The sequence below is a fragment of the Rousettus aegyptiacus genome, unplaced genomic scaffold (assembly GCF_014176215.1).
Source record: "Rousettus aegyptiacus isolate mRouAeg1 unplaced genomic scaffold, mRouAeg1.p scaffold_m13_p_3, whole genome shotgun sequence".
Classification (NCBI taxonomy): domain Eukaryota; kingdom Metazoa; phylum Chordata; class Mammalia; order Chiroptera; family Pteropodidae; genus Rousettus; species Rousettus aegyptiacus.
This window is the reverse complement of record NW_023416306.1, coordinates 52,397,212-52,420,531: the sequence shown is the minus strand read 5'-3', so window position 1 is coordinate 52,420,531 and position 23,320 is coordinate 52,397,212. Positions and strand designations below refer to the sequence as shown.

At 33.3% G+C, this 23,320-nt stretch overlaps 1 protein-coding gene and 1 pseudogene across 39 annotated transcripts in view; one reads left to right on the top strand and one right to left on the bottom strand.

Moving 5' to 3' along the window:
- PTPRD (protein tyrosine phosphatase receptor type D) overlaps nucleotides 1-23,320 on the top strand; it is a 1,934,582-nt gene that overhangs the window by 1,377,405 nt on the left and 533,857 nt on the right. The gene's annotated exons all lie outside the window — the stretch shown is intronic.
- LOC118601313 lies at nucleotides 9,594-9,712 on the bottom strand (annotated as a pseudogene).

Sequence of the window (23,320 nt, the reverse complement as noted above, 5' to 3'; positions counted from 1 at the left end):
GAGGAGGATCATATTTGGCTGTTAAAAATCAGACTGTAGATAGGAAGTAGCAAAATATAGATCAAATGTTATCAATGGTTAGACTTTTCCAGTAAATGAAAAGGAAGAGCACAAGTTTAAAGTTAAATTAGTCAAAACATTTCTTTACACTGACAATCTTATATAATTGTTTTAAGTCTGGGAAATACTTGATATAGCACAGATTAAACAATTTGTTTTGGCAGGGGGAATGATCTTTATATGCATGCTTTTACATTTTATTTATGAAAAGACTAGCTAAAATGCATTCCAAATTATTATCACTCAAATAGTCATTTTGCATATTAACTTGGCACTGCAAAACAGCATATGGAGCCTAGTGTTTAATGGTGATTACTTAGTCATAATTGGAAGTATGAATTAGATCCTAGTTCAATCATGAACTAATTTACTTATTCCACAAACATTTCTCAAGCACTTACTATGTGCAAAACACTGTACTAATTACCAGGGAAAGATTCAAAACTAATAGCAGTGATTACCCTAGCTCTCAAAGAATTTAACCTACCAAATAGTAAAAGAGAAAAAGAAGTCAGGGTGTAGAAAGAAAGAGAATTGAACTGAAATGAGATTTAATGACATTCATATAAATTTTGTGATTATGAGAACCGTTCTGAAAAAAATACTAATGTATCATGAGAAAATAGCTGAAAGTGAGGCAGAAGTTTATCTTATTGGTTTTTGTAATAATGGCAAATTGGAACCAAACTAAATGTATAACTGCAGATTACTTAAACGATTTATGGTATTATCTGTATAGTAGATTATTAAACAACCATTGAAAATCATGTTTTTGGAGCTCAAGTGTTATCACAATATAATACTAAGTAAAAAACTAAGTGTAGAAAAAATTTACAATTTGATATCAATTTTAGATGTCTATATATTTTTTCAATATACTCCTCTATAATTTATTAGCAATCATCATCATCGTCATTTACCTTGGGATATTTTCTGCTGACTAAAATAGTTTATATAGGCAAAGTAGATACTTATATATACACAAAGAATATATTTAATGAGTCATTTCCTTTAATCATTTTTTTCATGCTTTGATGTATTGTCTCTAAAAATCTTACTGTGTGCAAAAGTTATGTCACTATATAGGCACTATTCCTGTCTGCCTCTTTATTATTTTAATATGACTCTAAAGTTGGTTATACATGGCATCAAATAAGTTAAGAGTTAAAAGGTACTAATTAAGCAACATATGTGATCAATCAAATAATCCAACGAAGGAATATGGCTGTTCTCTCCAACTAATGGCAACAGGTGCCATTCTGAAAAGAGCTCCTCTGATCTTAGAAAAGTAAACATTTTAAGGACTATACCCAGGATTACATATAATAGGATGCTAATTTTTAAAAAAGCAGTTTTCTTAATATGAATCATGATGTACATACTTCACAGCAAAAACTTTCTTCTATGAGGATTTTTTTCTCTAGAAGTTGTCAATGAAGAATAATATGCCTGCGTATTAAAGCAGAAAGAAATTTAAATTCCATTTACTAGTTCATTGAAGATCTCTAAAACATTGATCTATCCAAAATAAGTTAGCTAGAATAAGAATGTTTTTCTTAGTTGGAGGTTGTCACCATTTTATCTATAGTACAATTGATTTCTCAAGACAATATGCAAACATTAGATTTTCCTTCATTAAATGTTCTTGGGGAATTTGTAGAATAGAACAGAAGTCTGAACTTGATTGTAAAGCATTACCAGATGTTTTGAACTGGTCTTTGTCTCAATATCCTTAGTCATAAAAAAGAAATAATTTGCATTCACGAAGCTTTGTTGTAAGAATTAAAGGAGATAATGCATAATGCATATTAATATCAAGATCATTGATTAACAATTACTCTTCAATAAATATTCATATCTATCTTCCTTTTCTTCTTTTTTTCATCTTTCTCATCCTCTCTCCTCTCCGTCCTTCCTTCCTTAGTTCAAGATAAAATAATTGAGTTAAAATATTTTTTTGAAAAATTATATGAATTTCAAAAAGTCCTACAAAATTGAACCATAGTCTTCTGACATTTTAAAGTTGTAGAAAAAAAAATAATGGTGTCGGCTTGGTATTTGTTTCTTTGTAAACTTACCATATTATAAGAACATCTTTTTGCTTGATTCTGTTGTCTTTTTTTTTCTTTTCCTCTTCTCCCTCCCTTTTCCTCTTTCCCTTCCCTTTCTTCTCCTCCTTCTCCTTCTCCTTCTCCTAATTCACACTGGAGGCTTTCTCAGGAATATGTCCAGATAAGCTGTTTTTGATATTGCATTTTTTAGTTTTCTTTCATTTGTTTTAGTTCAATTTTCTTCTACTTTTTCAAAAAGAACTAAGTTTTTTAGGTTGAACCTAGGCTTTCTATTTATGATTAACTTCGAAACAGTTCCTAAGTTATTTTTTTTAACTCACTGATTTATTTCTATAATGTCAATTTTATTACTTCCAAAGTAGATTTTTATTTACTTATTATACTTACGGTTTCTTTTATTATTTTTTATCTCTACTTCTATGTTTTTTGGTAGCCTATTGTTTCATTGTTGTTGTTTTTTCTCTTCTGTTAAATTCATGAATTCTTATATTTCATATATTTTAAAATTTTGTTTGTTTTCTTAGATAATTTTATATGTTTGACTGTTTATAATCTTTTGGAAGATAAAACTTTTTCACAAGTCTGAGTTATTCAAACAAAGAGATATTATTCAGAATCTACTATTTTAAAAATATGCTCATTTTTAGCTCCACTTTGTATGGCTGCCATAGTGTTCTGTGTATATACAGACTTCAAGGCTTATGCTCTTTTATTTAATATGTAAATCATGCCAATTATTCAATAGCATTGGCCTAGGGAGTGAGAAAGAACACTTATGCTCAAATTATTTCATAGCATATATTCTTTTTAGAAAGAAATAAGTAATAAAATTTCTAGCTAAACACTGAATGCATGGCAACTCCATACATCCCTCAGTTTTAGAACTGTAAGACTGACTACCTAATTATTAGTCTCATTTCTCATATCTCATAAACACTCATCTAAGGTCTTCTACTTGACTAATATATATTAATTTTTTCATACACACTATTATGCTCTCATAACACCTTATATTTTCATCTATTTTAGCACTTATCAAAATAGGAATTAAAAAGCAATGTTGTAATGAAAATTTTAACATCTATCTCCCGCCTTAGAATGTAGTCTCCATAAAGCCTAAGTACATGTTGGTCTTGCTTTTTTATTGCTTTTTCCCCCTTTTCATGGACCTCAGGGCAGAAGTATGACTTCATCATATTCCTTGGTAAGATGACATACTATCTTCATTAGGTGATTTTACTTATCCATTTATCAGTTTATCCATTCCCTTTTATCTCCATTTCCCATTTCCATTTCTGTCCCTCCACCAAAAGACAACAATTCTAATGTATTTCATTTGTACAAATTCTTGTTACTTACTATTTTTGCGTTGTTTTAAAGTTTTATCTATATTGTATGTACATTGTATATTGCTTCTATTCGGTCTCTAATATTTTATGGTGTGAGACCAGCACATTCACCCAGATGACCTCTAACTCTTCACTAACAAACAACCTACTGATAAACATCTATACATATGAACCCTTTTGGATTTGAGAGGCATTGCTGGATTATAGTCTGTGGATATTGTGAATTTGCCAAAGTACTGCCATATTGTCCTCCAGAACGTCTGCCTTAGTCTATAGTATCTACAGGAATTTAATGAGAGCTTTTATATCACTGCCAAAAGTTGGGATGATTCAGCTTTCTAATTTTTGTCAATATACTCAATAAAAGGTGACATCAGTGTTTTGGTTTCCTTTTCTCTAACTACATGAATTTGGGCATCATTTGTTGATTGCAAGGTTTTTCTTCAGAGGGCTTCCCTTACGTTTATTGAATATCCATCATCCTTTTCCTATTTTTTTAACTGAGTTGCTTTCTTTTTCTTTCTGATTAGCAGGAGGTGCTCGATAATCTAATTATAAATCTTGTCAGTTTTAAACATTAGAAATTAAATTTTCTCTCCAAATTTGTCATCTGATTGTGAACTTTTCCGTTTAATCTTTAGTGAATAAAATCTTTAATTCTTATTTTATAAAATTCATTTTTTTCTTTGTCTTAGTGTTTGTTCTTTTGGAATTCTAAGAAGTCCTCATATCTAGATAACAAAGATTTACTTGTATATTTATATTTTTACTTTATAATGTAGTAATTAAGATGAAAGAGACTGCAATCCATATGATTTGAATTTACAGTTTTGGCTCCTTCACTTTACTAACTAGGTGAATTTAGCCAACTTAACCTCCATATACTTGCTTTTATACATAAAATGTGGGTGGTAATACTAATGGTCTCATAGGATTATTGTGAGCATTGAATGAGATAATATATGAAAGAATATTTAGAAAAGCACCTACCTATACGTACTAAGCACTGTATATATGTTGCTAGTATAACAAATATGCATATATATATATACATATATATATGTCTCAGTATGAATCATTTTATTTTATTTTTCTATTGTAAATCCATTTTTTTAGTGTCGTATGATTTTAAAAAAATCTATTCATGTCCTATTGATTTGTTGATGCAGGTTATCAGGTATGCACTTTCTGTATATTCAAAAACCCGTTAGTAAGCTCACTATTTTGTTTTACTCTTTCATTTGGATGTTCCTGAACTAAAGCCATACTGGTTTTATTTCCATGGCTTTTATGTTATTATCTGAGAGGGCAAATGTATACTTTTTGCTCTTTGTTTTCAAAAACAATTAACTATTTATTCATCTTTATTTCTCTATATAAATTTTAGAATCTGGCACTGAATTCTAAAAATCATCCAGATAAAATTTTGCTTATGATTATATTGAATTTATCTATTAATTTTTAGAGAATTAAACTTTTTCTTTAAGTTGTTTTAGTAATCCCAAATAAAAACACAATTTTTTTCATTTCTCTTATGTTCTTTGTTAGAGAAAGAGATTTTGTTCTATTTAAATCTTGGGTTCTCATAGTTAAGTTAAAATCATAAATACATTTAATAGTAACATTTGTTACTATTAAAATTACATTTTCACTTTGGACAATGTTGATCTGAAAAAAATACTATTAGTTTTGGAAGGTTGATCTTCTATTCAAAAGAAAACAAAAAAAATTAGTCTGAATTTAATTGTGCTGACTTTTCTTAGTAGATGTTCATATCACCCATTAATAATAAAAATTTTATCTCCTTTCTTATCTTCCAATCTTTTAGTTATTTTGCTTTCCTTATAGTTAGCCAGATGTCTTTTAAGCAATTGTGATCATAATGACTATCACTGTCTTTCTGCTGTTCCTAAAGGGAATGTATCTAAGGTTTTCTCACTGAGTATAATGTTTATAGTAGGTTTTGGTACATAACCTTTATCAAGTTTCCTACCCTGATAGCTGATTCTTTTAAAATTATATATGGCTGTTGAAATTTAGAAAAAAATTTTTATGGATATAAAATGAGATTATACATAATTTTTTTCTTGTAATCAATTTTTGTGACAAATTACTATGATAGATTTTCTTGATTGAATCATTCTTGCAATCCTAAACTAAATCCATTTGCTCCTAATGCATTGTTTTGTTTTACACATTTTTTTTACTGTGAAATAAGATATACATACAAAAAAGTTCATAAACATGTATGAACACAATTCTGTAGAAAACTTTGAAGTAACTATCCAGCTCAAAAATTAAAACATTATTAGCACTCCAAAGGCTTGCGTGTGTTACTTCCTGATCTTTGTCCACTCAAGTTCTCTGAGAAGTAACTACTATCCTAGCTTTTGTGATAATCATTTTCTTGTTTTCATCACTTTACAAACTATCCCCAGACAACATCTTACCTTTTTTATTTTTTAAATGAATTCATAAATGAATGTAATCATATTTCATATGATATATGTAAAATATATATAATATATATGTTATAAATGTAACATATATATCATATTTTATATATTCTTGTGTCTAGCCTCTGTCACTCAACATTTGGATAGTAAGATTGTACTGTGATCATGCTCTTAGGTATAGTTTTAGTTCATTTATTTTTATTGATAGTATTCCATTATATGTTTATCTACTTATTTTACTCTTGGTTGGTACTTGTTGTAGATACTTGTATCTATTTCAAATAATGCCACTAGGAAATCCTTTGTGGATGCATCCTGATGTGCATGTACATGAGTTCCTAAGAGTTGAATTGCTGATACACAGAATATATGTGTCTCCTTGACTTTACTGGGTGATGGCATACTGTTTCAGAATAATGTCATATCAGTTCTTCAAAGCTTTACCTTTAGTATCCTGAATCATGAGATTTAATAAGTTAACTATATTCTTTACTATAGCATAACAAATTTCTTCAAACAAGAAAGATGAATTCTTGTCTCCACACCTCCTCAACCAAATCTGATATTTTAAGATATTACACTTGCAACACCCCACATTCAGACACCAATTAAATGTCTAATTAAATTAGAAATCATTTAAAAAAAAATGAGACTGTAGGCATACTTGATGTAAATCTCGAATGATGTCATAAAATTTCCCTCTAGTTTCCTTTCCTTCTTTTCTTCCCTCTCTCCCTCCTAGCTTTCACTTTTCTTCTTTTTTCACTTCCTCCCCCATATCGTGGCTCTGTTCATTGTGTTAAAGAAGGTGGCTACTAAAATGACATCCAGAGTACCTGTGCAGATGCGTGATTATTTCTCACCAGGTAATTGTTTGTTCATTTACATCTTGCCTCCTTTGAAAGAGTCTTTTATCTCCTTATTCCCATGGTCCAGCAGGATAGTTAGCATATTACAGGTGTTCAATAAAAGTTTTTTAAGTGAATGAGAAGCAAGAAATGTCTCCACTTTCTGTAATGTAAAAGGTACGTTATAAGAACCCATATTGGTGTAATGGGGAGATGATCTACAGTTGCATAAAGTGACATTTCTTTGACTAAACTTTTCCTCACACATTACATTTTATATATATTCTTATATAGTTATTTCTGCAGAATATATAATTTTATTTCACCTTGTTTGGAAGCAAAGTTTTGGTGCCATGATGGTAAATGAATGTTTCCTTAAACTGTCATCTGTCATACTTAGAGAAATTGAAATTGCAGCACTGAATTCTGTATGTTTCAAACAGTGCCAGATGCCATGAAGTTATATGCAGATGTTTTACATCTACAAAATTATAGTAACAGTTGGGTTTCTTTATCTGAATATTTCTGCGTAGAAGGGTTAAGTAGCCTAGCAGGCAGTGGAAAATAAAACCTTCTGTTCAGCCATGGGGCAGAAATGATACAATGAGCCACATTGGATATTCCATTAATATCCTCAACCTTGAATCAGAAGGGCCACCTCAATGAATGTAAAACTTGTGCTTGGTGGAAGTCAGAGCACAGAGTGTGCTCACTGTTGGCTACTAGAGGCAGTGATGTCTGCAGGTGCAAGGCTATCTCTGACCTAATAGAATGAATTACAGAAGCTGACCAAATGGAAGAAATATTCCAGGATCAAGGTCAGTCATATTCCAACATGTTCTGCAACTGAAATTACCATGATAACACTGGAGAAAAATGTAGGACCTAAGTAGCCTTTGGCTTGATTTACTTGCAACTTTTGTTTCTAATTCAATCCACGAAGATATCTTTGTGCTTTGTGTACATGCTGCTGGTTCTCCCAGGAAGATATTCTTGTTCCCCACCTAGCTGGAAAGCTCCCAGTCATCTATCAAACTTCAGCTCACATTCCTCTATGAAGTCTTCCCTAAATTCTCTTGGGCAGGCATGGATGTTCCTTCCACACTGGGTTCTCCGGAATCTTATGTTTGTCTTTTGAAAGATTATATCTCATTGTAGTATATAGTATATAATATAATTGATTGTTGATATTTGACTTTTTACTAGATAATGGGTGCTTAAAGTTATAAAATATTTCCTGTCATTTTTGTTCTACAACTCCATAAACAGGATAAAGATTTAATAGATATTGCTGAATAGATTTATTTGTGATTAAAGTGTTTTAGAATCTTCCAAGTACCTTCTTACCCATTAACTCATTTGAACACCAAGACAATGCTGTATAGTAGGCAAACCAGACATAATTATCCCCATTTCACTGATGAGGAAACTCAATCATAAAAATGATATTTAATTTGTTCAAAATCAATAGCTTATGAGTGTCACAATTAAACTCAAAATCGGGTCTCTGACTTTAGCCAGAGTCTGTGTCAAGCCTCAAATTCTCCCACAGATCTGATGCCACTCCTCTCGGTACCAGATCTTTCAAATGTGGCTGGGCCGGTTGGAACACTTTCTCTATTTCTTTTATATCAGACCTTCTACTATTGTTGTCAATACCTGGCATCTTCTTCTGTCTTCTAACTGCATTTTAAATCTTAGATTTCAGTTTCTGGGTACACATGACAGAATTTTTCTGTATCGCTTTTGCTAATTCTGCTGCCTGTCCAAAGCCTAGTTTTCATATGTGACCCTGTTACTGGCCCCACTTCTCTTTCTGAATATACCTGATGTTTCAAGGTAGGACAGCCAATGACCATTTCATTTCAGCACTGCTTCATATAGACTAATATTTCTACATGTCTCATGGATTAAAATATAAACTACTAATAATAATTACAAATATTTCTGAGCTCTTGCTATGTTCCAGGCATAGTGTTCAATAACTATTATCTTGTTTGATCCTAAAATAAAATCATAACCTAGAACTAATATTATCCCCTCTTTACAAAGGAGGAAAATTGAAGCTTGGAGAAGTTATATAGCATGCCCCGTGTGACATGGCTAGTAAATTTCAAGGGGATTTTAACTGCATGGAATCTAATTTCTGAGGGATGTCTATAATCCTATAATATTTGCATATTTTTGTAAAACTCACTGTTATACCGAGTAGCTAATGACCATGACTGAGAAAAAAATATGTGGTGAATCACACTCAGCACTTGATAGAATTGGTGCTCAATAAATACTGTGGGAATAAAATTTTCACTTCCAAACTCTAATTTGGGTAACTTTATACAACTAAGAATTCTTTTTTACCTTCATCTATTTGCCATAGGAGCAAATATTTGCTTTGAATACCCCAAAGCACTCAAACGTTTTCAAGATCATGAAGCCAGTTTACCCATCTGGCTTAGCGGAAGATTTGAAAATATAGTTGCTTCCTATGGATGTAATTATGTAATTCTTTTATTAAGAATAATTCTCAACTTCATATATATAAATACATACTCTTTTAAACAATTACACAATGCCAATTGGTAGAATAATGTTAATCTTCTGATGTTTGCATCTGATATTTTCACTCATGATATTTCAAGACCGGATGAAACACAAAACACCTATCATAACTCTCGATGCCTTTGAATTTTCTTCTTCTTCTCCTTCTTCTCCTTCTTCTTCTTCTTCTTTTTAGGTGAGGCACTCTTGGTTGACTCACAGATTGCAAGGACTTTATCAGCTTACAATCCTTATTTTTTTTATTTTTTACACCTACAGCAACTGGTCTTCCCAGGTGGTGTCCCATCCAAGTACTAACCAGGCCCGACCCTGCTTAGCTTCCAAGATTTGACAGGATTGGGCTTGTTCAGGGTGGCATGGCTGTAGACACCTTTGATTTCTTGATGCTACCCTTCTCCTCTCACTCTCTACATCTGAGATCTTTTAAGTACTAAAAAATATCATACCTTCTTTTGTCCACTTTGTCATATATGCCATTCCTTCTGTTCCCACTCTTCTTCTGGCTCTCCTCAAATAAAATCTTGGGGTCAAAGTGGATTTCTCAGAGATCCCTACTGTGACCCTTCACCATAGGTTTGTTCCCCTATTATATGATCCCTTTGTGTCCGGGTCCCCTTCCTAACACTCAGAGTACCTGCAAGTATTTGTTCAATGTTTATCTTCTGGAATTTTTCACTGTATCTTACACATAGTGGATGCTCAATGATTATTTGAAAAATTAATTAATGAAGGCATTTCTGTACTAAAGCAAGTGTTGTATTAATCATTATCGAAACAAGACAATATAATGAAAATATATTTTGGTTTAGTGAGCCAGTTTGGTATTTGCAATTAGGTATGCCCATTCTTTAGGCTCTGTCTCAATTGCCATGTCCATCACATTAGTTATGGTACCTGGGACTGTATATAATAGAAAACTAACTTAAAACAGAATTCATTGGCTCACGTAGTGGAAAAGCCAGAAGGCAGAGTGGGATTTTGGGTAATTCGATCCACCTCACTTCGCAGACGCTAACCATGGTATTACCTTCATCCTCAGATTTGCTTCCTTGTGGTTGTGGGATGGTTTTAGTAGCAATTAAGAGTATATACTTCCTTGGTCATGTCTAGTGGGAGAGAGTAAGAGAGACTTTCTCTTCTACGAATACCTCATAAAAGTGAGAAAACTTTTTTTTTCCCCTGAAAGAGCAAGGCTCACTTCTCTTTCTATCTCATTAGTTCTAATGCAGCCATGTACCTGTTTCTGAAGTACTTTCTATCACTGGAAAGAGCTTATTGGCTTATACCCTAGCTCCTGGATCAACCATTGACATAGAGAGTATGTTTCTCATGATTGGTTTTCTGGGCCTGCTCTTGGGGTATCCTATTCCTCATTCTAAATGGCAATGGACGAAAAGGAAAGGGCTACTACTATCACATACTCAAAACTGCACCAATATTATTTTCACACTCTTTGATTAAAAAATAAATAAATGAAGGTTAGTCAAATGTTATATCAAAACCAAGATTTATTCTGAAAGAAAGGTAGAAATTCTCCTTGCAAGAGAGAAGTATAGGAAATGTTTATGATTCCCCGTTTTCTTTGCTTAGTCAGAGATAGAGGTGGTAAGCAGGACAGGGAAGGGAATGAGGCATCATGGGTCCCCAAGTAAATCCGTTTCTTTTGTGTGGCAGAAAATTCTAGCCCCCCTTTCATATTCAAAAGAACACATTTAACACTGATGAGATGAAGGGATCTTGGCTGGTAACTCAGGTTGTTGAATTAAAACAAAGATTAAAGTTTTACTTAAGGAACATTCGATCATCATTACATTTTAAGAGGCTTAAAATTGTTGGTTTTTCCACGATGAAGTTTTACTTTCCATTACTTTTTTTATGTGTGATCTTTTGGAAATCTAAATGCACTCTAAGGTTAAAAATGGTCTTCTTTTCTGAGAATCATTTTTTTTTTTCCCTTTTTGGACTGTAGCATTCCCTTCTGTTTTGTCCTCCATATGTCCCCATAAATATAATTCTGGCACTAAAATCCAGACAGTTCTTTCCAGCACTTGCACACTCAGCATTAAGCCACTAAGATATGAGATCATGTTAGCTCTGTGCCATTTAATTATTTTACATTCCTTTAACAAATGAGTATTGAGTACCTACTATGTGTGAAACACTGCACCAGGTTCTCAGAGCTGTACGCGAAATATACTTCTTATCTTTGAAGAGCTTACAACAGCATAGGGAACCCAGTTGAGCAAAATGAATGGTGCCCAAAATAAATGTTAAAGACAGTGAATTGATGAGAGGTTGCTTATGTGGTTGCGAAATGCTTTAGGAAGAAATGCTTGAGCTAAGATATAGAGTGGACATGGTTTTATTTGGGTTGAGCAGAGGGAATCACCGCTTCAAGAAAACAGAAGAAAAATTTAAGGAGGTAGGATTGAGTAAGGAAGTATTGAATATAGAAAAAGCTAGAAAGAGTTGAGGATCCTTGTGGTGGAATGATAAACTCTCAACTTGGAAAATAAAAGTCTGGACCAGATTACAGAGGGCATAGAGTGCTTTGTTTGAGAACTTTGACTGCTTTTCTGAAGAAGTAGTGAGCCAGAGAAGATTTGGTGGCTATATTTAGGGAATAAAAATGATGTAAGTTATGGCTCTGAAAGATCCTTGTGTGTGAAAAGATATAGCCACGAGAGAGTCAAGATTAGAGAATATTATTATAGTGCTATTATGTCAAGGAAAGGACTGTGAAGGTGGCAAAGTGTTAGTGAGGAAGAGAAGAATCAGCAAGAATTAAGACAGAATGGGTGACCAGGACTTAAATTGTTAACCTATATGACTGAGTTTACTCTGACTGCCGTTAATAATGTAGGGACACACAAGGAGGTGCCAATGTAGTTCCAAGCTCTAGCTTCATGTTAGAATTACCTACAGAGTTTTTATGTTTTGGTTTTCATTTTTTTAATACTACTATTTGGGCTCATTCCAAATAATTTTCTTGAGTGGGGGCCTTGACATTGGAATTTTTTAAAAGCAAATCGTGAAAAGGGTTAAGAACCACTGAGAAAGATGATGATAAGTTCAATTTCCGTAAAAATCCTCGCACCTTATTGCATGGTATTATTTTGTTGCTATTTTTTAAAGGGAGGGAGGCAGGGACCAAATGAAAGAAATGTTCTGCTTCTGTCATGGTTGATGAAGTTCAGGAGCTTGATAGTTGTTCCTCTATTGTGAACCATGTTACACAGCTCCAATTCTTGATCCTGACTTTAAAAATACAATCCAATTCAAGCAGCGTGCTGTTATTTTTTTAAAGGAATTTGCACATAACCCACTAGTCATTTCTATATTCTAAAATTAAAAAATATGCTTTCTTTTCTTTCAGGATTATTCATCTGCTTCTTTTTTTGTATAAATAAATAAATAACCCATACTTATCATTTCATTTGTTTAAGAGGAAGAAAACACTGTAAGAGTGTAGTAATCATCTGCATTAAACATTTATAACTTTGAGTATCAGTCCAAAATGTGAGGTTTTTCTTTTTCTTTCTTTTTTCCCTTGAAGAGAAATCATCTTGTGCTTTATATGGATAAACATCAGGAGGTGATAGACTTTATTCATAGCTGTTTCCCTGCATAAATGCTTTATTCTTCAAGAAAAACATTTCTAATCAAGAGCTTTATCCCCATCACTCACCCCCTACTCTGTTCACATAGGGAGGTCAGCACCTTATGTTTCTAACATTGTAATTTATTGCTGTTGGAAAGATTGAGTATTTGTATAGAATTTCCACAATTCAGTTTTGTTGCAAAGTCTTACCAAGTATAACTTTTTAAGAATACTTTCTGAAGAATACTCGGTAGAATTCTAAAATGGCCAAATATATTTGGGCACAGCAAATGGGTATAAATATAAATAGTACAGGGACAGATTTAATGCAAAATAAGGTGTGTGTATATATGCATAGATATGCAAATGAATGCTATATGTAGGTCTAAGACATGGGTTTCTTTTTTTCTTCAGCAAAGGACAGTTACATTTGAGATGATTTAACGAGTTAGTACTATATATGTTACAGGAGTTAGATGTGTGTGAAGACTTTTTTTTTAATTAAAAGGCACATATTTTAGATTTTAAGTTCTGATGTTCCAAATGTAATGATTTTTTTTTAAATTTTTTGTCTCTTTGCCTAGTGTTTTGAAAATAAGTTTCTATGGAAGACAATAAAAAGACAGAAACAGCCTCTCAGAGTAAGAAAGCATTATTCTGTGAAAGGCTCAGGGGAAGTTTACAATCCAGAGCATACCTGAGGGAATTCAGGAAAAGGCACTTCCTTTTCCCTGAAAGTGAGGATTTATGCAGGTGATTGTCTTCCAAATGAGTGTTTCCTCTGTCCTTTTCCAATTATCCAGTGGCTGTCATACTAGAATAATTGAGTCCAAGAGCTTGAAGGGTTACCTCTGAGTGCCTATTCATCCAAGCAGATGGTATTTCAAGATGTCCTGTTAAGAAGGCAGGCCATCTCCTGTCTCCAGGAATCCATAAGTAACCTTTGCTTTTTCTCAAATATTTAAACAAATTCAACCAACTTTTTCTATTTTGACCTCAGTGGAACTAAAGCGCAGTGGCCTACATTTTTCTAATAAAAGTCTTTTATATTTTTGAAGAGTTGTAATATCCTTCTTCAGCCACCTCTTTCCTAGACAAAATAACACAAACGTCTTTATCCTTTTGTCAAGAGTCCCTTCTATCAATTCATTGTTCTTGCCTTAGATACTGCCTAATTTTTTATCATCCTTTTTAAAATATAACAGCCCAAAGTGAACATCAATTTTCCATAAAACTACAGAAGATGAAACTGAGAAAGAATGCGGTTATCTGTCTTTTGCATCTGTAGTAATTATTAGTTTTGGTAACATTCATTAGTATAACTGTATTTCTTAAATAGATTATTCCTGTTATTTATTTATTTTTAAAATTAAATCTGAAACCTGATCCCTCAAGGCCATTGTTTTTAATCCACCTGTACAGCTAACAAAGAAATGCGGTTAACCAAAGGTCCCCCTAAACAGAAAGCAAAACAATTAAGACTGAGACCAAGGACTTCTCTGCATACTAACTAGCAGTGTGTCATTTTTAAAACTCATTCTGTTTCCTCCAATTGGGATATCTTTCTAGAGCCCAAATTCAACTTTTGCACCCTTTACCTGGGCATTTTTCATTTCTCAGCTGAAATGTCCCATCCTCTGGAAAGGACCTTTCTGAAACTCCCACATCTCGCTCACACATTCTCACATATCACCCCTGTTATGAGCTCCCAAAGAATCCTGCACATCTCCTACACTAACCAAAAACATATATTTTGTTAGAAAAAATACCTATTTTAAAGCATCACTCATTGCTTCATATTGTATAATCACTAGAGTGAAGCAAGTGGCAACCACACAGTTCTGAGCCTGCAAACGTGATGATGCAGTAGGTCCACACTACAAACACTAACAGTTGCTCTGGAATGGAAGCCAGTGAAAGTTCAGTCGATTCTGCTCTGCTTATACTTTGATTGCTTGATTATTTACAATTTTGGGACTTCAGGTTACAACATATCGTGAGAAGGTAAATTTAATTTTTTAAATTATTTTAATTCCTTTTATTTCCCTGACCAAGCTTTATTTTTTTTTTCACCATATAATCACTTCTACATAGATTTGAGTCTTTAATGAAAATCTCACTTCTTCAACATCTTTAAAAAACACATGAAGAATATCTTTTCTTTCTGGGAAGATAGCCTTGTTCCTCACACAGCTTGACTGCCTATCTGGGACCTATAGAATTAGTTTACTTGTAGCTTCCTAGAATGCAGAATCCCCATAATCACCATGTACTTATTGTAAAGCAACTTAGGATCAAATAAAGTTTCATTTACCCATGTGTTTTGGTTTGTGACAGTGTGTAAATATGTGTATATATGCTTGTGTTAAATATCAGTCCAATATTCATATTTATCTGTAGTTGATATGGTTTAAGAGTGAAGATTGAAAATACTAGTGTACAGTTAATTCAAGAAAAATAGTCCTGGGTACCCTTTTATAGGATAATGCAAATAAAATGAAATCCTTTGATTACACTTATTGATATATGTTTTTAGTTATATGTTCAAGTTCCATAAAATTTATACATAAGAACAAACATCATCAGTGTATTTTTTCAGCAAGTATTTATTAAAAATTAGTACTTACTCTATAGAAGTGGACAAAACAAATGAAGTCTCTGATCTCATGAAGCAAGCAAGGGAAGAGTATCTATCTATATCTATCTGTCCATCTGTCTGTCTGTCTGCCTGCCTGTCTATGTATCATCTACCTATTCATGAACAGCTTTTCAGATATCATTCAGGCAGGCAAGGACGTGAATGAAGTAAGGAAGCAATGTTGTTATTATGGTAAGGACTTTGGAACTTATTTCAAGTGTGATAAAAACCCATTAGAGGATTTAGTGCAGGAGAGCATTTTTACTGATATATAAAGCTTACAGTATAGGAAGCAAGGGAGGAAGAAGGGAGACCATGTAGGAGACCTTCGATGAGCTCCAGGCAAGAGATGATGGTGGCTTGAACCTGGATGTTGAGGTGAAAGTGTTGAGAAGAAGATGGACCTGGGACTTGCTGTGAAAATAGATCAGATAGGATTTCCTAATTGTCTGGATGTGGAATGGGAAGAAAGAGAGATGTCAAGGATTTCAAGGTTTCTAGTCTGAGTACCTGAGTGAAGAGCAGTACTATTGATTGTAATAAAGAACATAGAGTAAATGAATGTGGGAGATCAATAATTTGATTAAGGCTGGACTAAATTTGAGATAGCTACTAGATAACAAATTAGAACTATCATAATATTGTTAGCTACATGAATCTAGATTTTAGTAGAAAGTTCAGTGTTTAAAATTATAAATATAAGGTTAACAGCCTATAGGTAAAATTGAAGGAGTGGCCAAATGGTAAGGAGAATATTAGGGAAATGTGGTAAATCAGGACAGTATTGAGAGCATTTCAGGTAGGTATCTACTTTCTCTCCCCTCTGTCTCTGTCTCCTTTCTCTGCCCCTCCCACCCCCACACACAGTTAACCTAAATGAACAGCTTAATAATACCACTCCAAAATTTATCCTTGAAACAATGAGTACTTCTAGTCTATTCCAAATAGGATTCAACTATCAAAACTTTTCTGAAGCAACTATTGGGAAACAAGCTGAAATTCTGAAGCTATCTTCCAAAGTCTATTTGCTGTGATCAGAAACTGCAAATAACATTTGAGAAAGTAAGTAATCTTTGATTCTAGTGTGGACTCTGAGACTTACCAGCTTAAAAAACTAAACTAACCACTCTGGACTAAGTTTTCATATCTCTAAAGGTTCAGAATGGCAAAGGAATAGCTTTTAGAGTATTTCTAGCTCTAACAGAACAGGATGCTGGCTTTTATTGACTTCAACTAAGTATATAGGATTCTGGGGAGTTCTATGTATTGAAAAAAAACTGATACTTTTTCAACTCTATACAGTTTTATAACTGTATGTGTGATATGTTATATGCTATCATGACATCTGAAAATGTTTTCATTACAAAGACAGTTTCTGTTATGTAAAAAAAACCCTTCCTACCCCAGTACAATGACAACTTGTTTGATAAACTTCATCATGCTCTTTTTTTTTTTCCCCCAGAAGGTGACTAAAGTAGTGCATATAAGCAGATGGTCTTGCCCCACAGCTTCCTCCTTAACTGGACTCACATACCCTTCTCCATATGTTCCTAAATTAAAATGTTGGATGTCAATTTTGAGGAAGATGTTGGAGAACTCAACTTTGTGCTTAAATTTTGTCCTAGGTTTTTTTTTTTTTTTTTGTACAACCTATCTCCTAAATATGCATAATCTCTAAATTATGATCCTGATTTGAGGCAGTTTGTAGAGATTCTTAGTAGATATTTTTCCCCATCCCATTTAGTGAGAACTGTCAGGATAACATTAGAAGCTAACAAATTCTGATTTGCATATCATTAGTAATGATATGCAAGCCACTTAATCTCTCTGACCCTCCATTTTCTCAGATGTAAAGTAGGTATAGTAATATCTAGTTTTCACAATTTTTATAATGGTCGATGAGTTAACATTGTCAAAGCACGTAACATAGTGTCTCAGCCATGATAGGCAATTAGTAAGTGCTAGTACTACCCTCTCTTCTGTGCCTCCATTCATTCTTGAACTCAGGGAATGGGCATGCCAAACAAACAAGATTGAACACGGAAAATTTCTTTTTGCTTTAAGGACCAGCATTTTCATTTAGTCTATGATTCCAGGCAAAAATCAAAATTCAAATTATACAAATTTTTGCTATAGTTCAAAATATCAACACACGGAAGGCAACAATTCCACAATGTTTACATTTTTTCATGCTAAATATCTAGAGTGACATAATATTTTCAGTAGCAATTGAACTCTTTAAAGAATTTTGAGAAAAAAATAATAAAGCATGCTTATGTGGATTAGATATTGTTATAATGGGAACTATACCTGTCACATTTACTGACCTCAGTGAGTTTAAATTTGTAACCTCAACATCTCTTCAGCAGGATGTCTTGCATTTGAAATTTGGGACGTGATATTAAAAGTTAGCAAGCTTCTAGGAACATTTTCAAAGGTTTTATATAGATAGAAGTGATTATTATTTATGACAAATCCAGCTGTATTTTTATCATTATTTTCCCTAAGGCTTTTTATGCAGATTAGGCTATGAACCAAGGAGTAGACTTGATAATGTCTTCATGTAAATAAAAGAAAGTGGTTTCTAGGTGAAGCGTAGTCTTATTTTTTTAAGTATTTTTTTATTTCTCAATTATAGTTGACATAAAATATTATATTAGTTTTATGTGTACAACATAGTGATTAAACATTTATGGAACTTACAAAATAATCACCCCTATAAATTTTGTACCCATCTGACACCATACATAGTTATTACAATATTATTGACTATATTCCTTATGCTATATTTTACCTCTCCATGACTATTTTGCAGCTACCAACTTGTACCTCTTAACCCACCCCAACTCCCTCCTATCTGGCAACTCTCAAAATGTTCTCTCTATCTATGAGTTTGTTTCTGTTTTGTTTATTTTGTTCCTTAGATTCTACACGTAAGTGAAATCATGGCATTCACCTTTGTCTGTCTGACTTACTTCACTCAGCAGAATATCCTCTAAGTACATCCATGCTGTTGCAGATGGCAAGATTTCATTTTTTATTTATTTCTTTTTGTGGCTGAGTAATATTTCATTGCATATGTGTAGCACCTCTTCTTTGCCATTCATCCATTGATGGATACCCAGGTTGCCTTCATATCTTGGCTACTTTAAATAATGCTACAATGAACATATGGATACGCATGTCTCTTCAAAGTAGTATTTTGGTTTTCTTTGAATAAATACCAAGAAGTGGGATACTGGGTCCTTCTTTGTCTCTTGTTATAGCGTTTGTTTTAAAGTCTGGTATAAGTGTTACTACCCCAGATTTTTTTTTTCATTTCCATTTTCATAAAATGTTTTTTTTCCATCCCTTTACTTTCAGTCTGCATGTCTTTTGATCTGAAGTAAGTCTCTCATAGGCAGCATATGTAAGGGTCTTGTTTTCTTATCCATTCAATCACCCTATCTTTTGATTGGAGTATTTAGTACATTTACATTTAAAGTAATTGTTGATAGATATGTACTTATTGTCATTTTATTAGTCATATTTCAATATATATTTTTTTCTTCTTAAAGAAGCCCCTTCAACATTTCCTGTAATACTGATTTGGTGGTGATGAACTTCTTTAACTTTTTCTTATTAAGTTAGGAAGCTCTTTATCTGTCCTTCGATTCTAAATGATAGCTTTTCTGGGTAAAGTAATCTTTCCATCACTTTGAATATTTGGCCTGCAAAGCTTCTGCTGAGAAATCAGCTGACAGTCTAATTGAAGTTCCCTTGTAGGTAACTAATTGTTTTTTCTTGCTGCTTTTAAGATTCTCTCTTTGTCTTTAACCTTTTATATTTTAATTATGATGTGTCTTGGTGTGGGTGTCTTTGGGTTCATCTTATTTGAGACTCTCTGCAGTTCCTGGATTTGTATGTCTATTTCCTTCAGCAGGTTAAGGAGGTTTTCCATCATTACTTCTTCAAATAAGTTTTCAATTTTTCGCTCTCTTTTTTCTCCTTCTGGGACCATTATGATGTAAATTTTGTTATGTTTGATATTATCCCAGAAGCCTCTTAAACTATTCTCTCTTTTTTTTCTTATTGTTGTTCTGATTGGTATTTTTTGCTGTCTTCTCTTCTAAATTGCTAATTCTAGGATCTGCTTCATCTAATCTGTTGATTCCCTCTAAACTATTCTTCATTTCAGTTATTGTATTCTTCATTTCTGACTGGTTCTTTTTAATGTTTTTATCTTCATTTTTATGTTTCCTAGCTCTTTGTTAAAATTCTCATTAAGTTCATCTACTTATCCCTTAAGTTCATTGAGCATCATTACATCCAGTGTTTTGAACTCTGCATCGGGTAGATTAGTTGACTCTATTTTGTTTAGTTCTTTTTATGGAGTTTTGTTCTGTTCTTTCATGTGGGACGTGTTTCTTTGTCTCACCACTTTGGTTGCCTCTCTTTGTTTGTTTCTGTGTATTAGGTAGTGCCTCTTATGTATGTCCCCAGTTGTAGAACTTTGTTCAGCCAGACATCAGGTAATTCCCAGTGATGGTTATTCTGTAGTTTCACTGTAATTTTGATGTGGTCAGGCGATGAGGCAAGCACAGCGTCTACCTTCTATGCTATCTCGACTGGATATTAATGTGTTATTTGGTGAAGAGTAGTCTTAGAAATAATAATACAACATTTAATAACATAAATTACTTTCACCACTCTTAATATGTTTTAGATACCAATTAGTTGCCCTTCATGGTGGAAACAAGTCTTGACACACTGTTACAACTATTCTTACAAATGATGCTCAAACTGGAAAACAAATAAACATACCACAACCTGGTAACTCTTGTCCAGCCATATCTTCTGTGTCCTGAATTACTTCTATCATGTCATATACTATGTTCTCAAAAAATTCCACAATTGTGACTTTACTCATCCTTTTTTCCCCTTGAGTCACTTGTTCCATGAGCAGGGAGCATCTAATCTAGCAAGAATCGTGAAGGATGAACAAATTTTAGGCTCTTTTAATAAGATTTTTTAAAATAATTTATTTTTGTGCCATGACAGAGGTGTTGTATAAAGTAAATCCAAAATTTTTACACTGTTAAAATCAAGTAAGAGCTACACTATTTCAATTTATCTTTAAAAAACACAATGAACATCAATAATAATCAATAATAGTGTTGACGATGAAGAGTGATGATTAAGAGCTCAGACTCCTGACATAAACTATCTAGACATAACTTCCTAGTGCACAATCTTGGGCAACTCACTGAAACTTGGCCCCAAGGTAATAACAGTAATACCAACTCACAGGTAGTTGTAAGGGTTAGATGCATCAATAGAAGCAAAACACTTAAAATAGTGTTTGGCACATTGTAATTGTTTCATAAGCATAAGCTATTATTACTATTATTATTGTTGTTGTTATTGTTTTGCCAAAGATACATCTGTCGTGCCTTGTCACAACAGTCTTCTCTTGAAATACATGGAAAGAATATAGAATATGTTTATAAAGAAAACTCAAAATTGATTATTAGCTGAGGTATTGTACTACTTACCCAACATGGACAAAACAAAACAAAATCACAGAACTCTAGAATTTCATTTGGACCCTGTGAAGAATTTTTTTTTTTTTCTAGGCCAGGGCAGCGTAAATATTCTTGAACATTGGACAGGATGAAAGTCATCTTGGTTACTTTTTCTAAGGCTAAACCCAAGACTCAGATCTTATCATAGTGAATTTTAAAGCATAAAATAATATAAAGCCGCATCCACACCAGGGAGTAGCAGAAGAAAATGTCAGATACAGCGTTAGAAAGAATGTTTAAAGGAGTAAGAGAAAGACAGAAACAGGGATACATAAAAACAGAAAGAGATGAGGATATAAAAAGAAAGAAGAGGGAGAATGATAGAGATAGAAGGAATGTCAGAAAGAAAAAGAAAGCAGAGATAGAGAGGCAGAAAGACATACAGAGACAGAAAGACAAAAGACAGAGACAGGGAAAGAAAGAAAACAGAGAAAGACAGAGATCAGCAGAAAAAGAAAGAGACCAAGAGATAGAATCAAGACAAAAAAGAGAAAGATAAAGATGAATGAAGAAAGAGACAAAGGGTTTGAGAGACTGAGTAAGACTCTGGACTGTAGTTGCCTTCTCCAGGCTCCTGGAAGAGAGCAGGTTGGGATCTGTTAACATCAATTCCAAAGCAGGATAAAAGAAAACAAAGCAACCATACCCCCTAGTTTTTGCCCTAAATCAGGCATGTAACATCACCCTCAGCTACACTCTATTTTCTTGAAGACAAAAGAAGCAAGCGAGATAAATGGAGACCTTTTGACTTCTGTTGAAGGCCACCAGGTATAGCTACCAAGTCTGTTATATGTATAAGAAAGAGCTTTCAATGTTACATCATTTAATTCTTCCCGAAATCCAGTCTTAATATCCATATATTACACCCATAAATAAACCATGGCTCATAGAGCTTAAGTAACTTTCCCAAAGACAGAAAGAGGACCCAGTGCCCCAACAAAATCCTTCATATCTATACTCCACTATTTCCTTGGGGAAAATGTCTCCACTGTAAGCCTTTTATTTTATTTTTGAAATTAATTTATCTTCAGCCTCGATGACTTTCATCAGTTTTCTGACATTGAGCATAAATCAGCACCAAAATGAAGGAACAAAAAAAGCAAATATTGATGCAAAAATTTAAGAATAGCTAGCTCACAGTGTTGATTTAACAGCTGGTTACCTTTTCTTGAACACAAATGCCTCTGGTTACTAGTTTACATTGTGTAATAGACATGTATTTAATTATATTGTGCTGGCAAGGATGTTCTTAGTTTTGTATGAGTGAATTAAATCAATATTACATGTTCTTTCTACAAGAGTAACATGGCTTAGGAGTACTTCCCAGGGGAACAAGTTTGAGAAACCCTGATGTATTTCTAGGCGAGAAGATTATATTACATGAATTAAGAATTTTAATGTGATTTTAGTGTAATTTTTCACTGGCTTATTTGGAAGTGTTCTGAAGGGACTATGTTTCACTGGACCTTTAAGAAAGTATAGAATTTGGCTTAGCTGAAGAAATGGAGAGTGCATTCCAAGTAGCTGGAACAGTATGTCCAAAGGTACAAAGGTAAAAAATGAGTGTGGTATGTGTGGACATCAGTACACATGAGATTGTGGAATTACATTCCACATAATCAGTGATCAAACCAGAAAGACAGAGTGCGGTGAACTAATACACAATTGGAATGCCAGTGTATACAGCATGGATCTGAATCAATTACTAACAAGTAGTTTATTATGTCTTTTTTCAAGACAGTAGTGAAAACCATGCATGAAGAAGATTGTACTGAGCAGGATGGATTGCTGGGGATGGCCAGGTGTGAAGTAATAAAGTGATGACATAAAGAAATGAAGAGGAAAAAAAAAATTAGAAATCTAATAAAAATAAAAGAGAAGGAAAAAGGGGAAAGAAAAGAAAGCCATAGACTGCTCTGATACTGGCAGGAGGTGACAGGCAGTTGAGGGAAGAGATTTTTTTAAAAAAACTGTCTCTGACAAATTTATTCATAATAAAACTGAAATTCTCAATCCAAATACACAGGCTGATCAACAACAAGCGTAAGAAGGCAATCACTTATACATGTGTTTTTGTTTGTTTGATTTTTGTTTTTTGGTGTTTTTAGTCAAAGGTACAGAAACAGGGAGTAAAAAAGGGTGGCCAGGAGCTGGGCATTGGGAAAAATAGGAA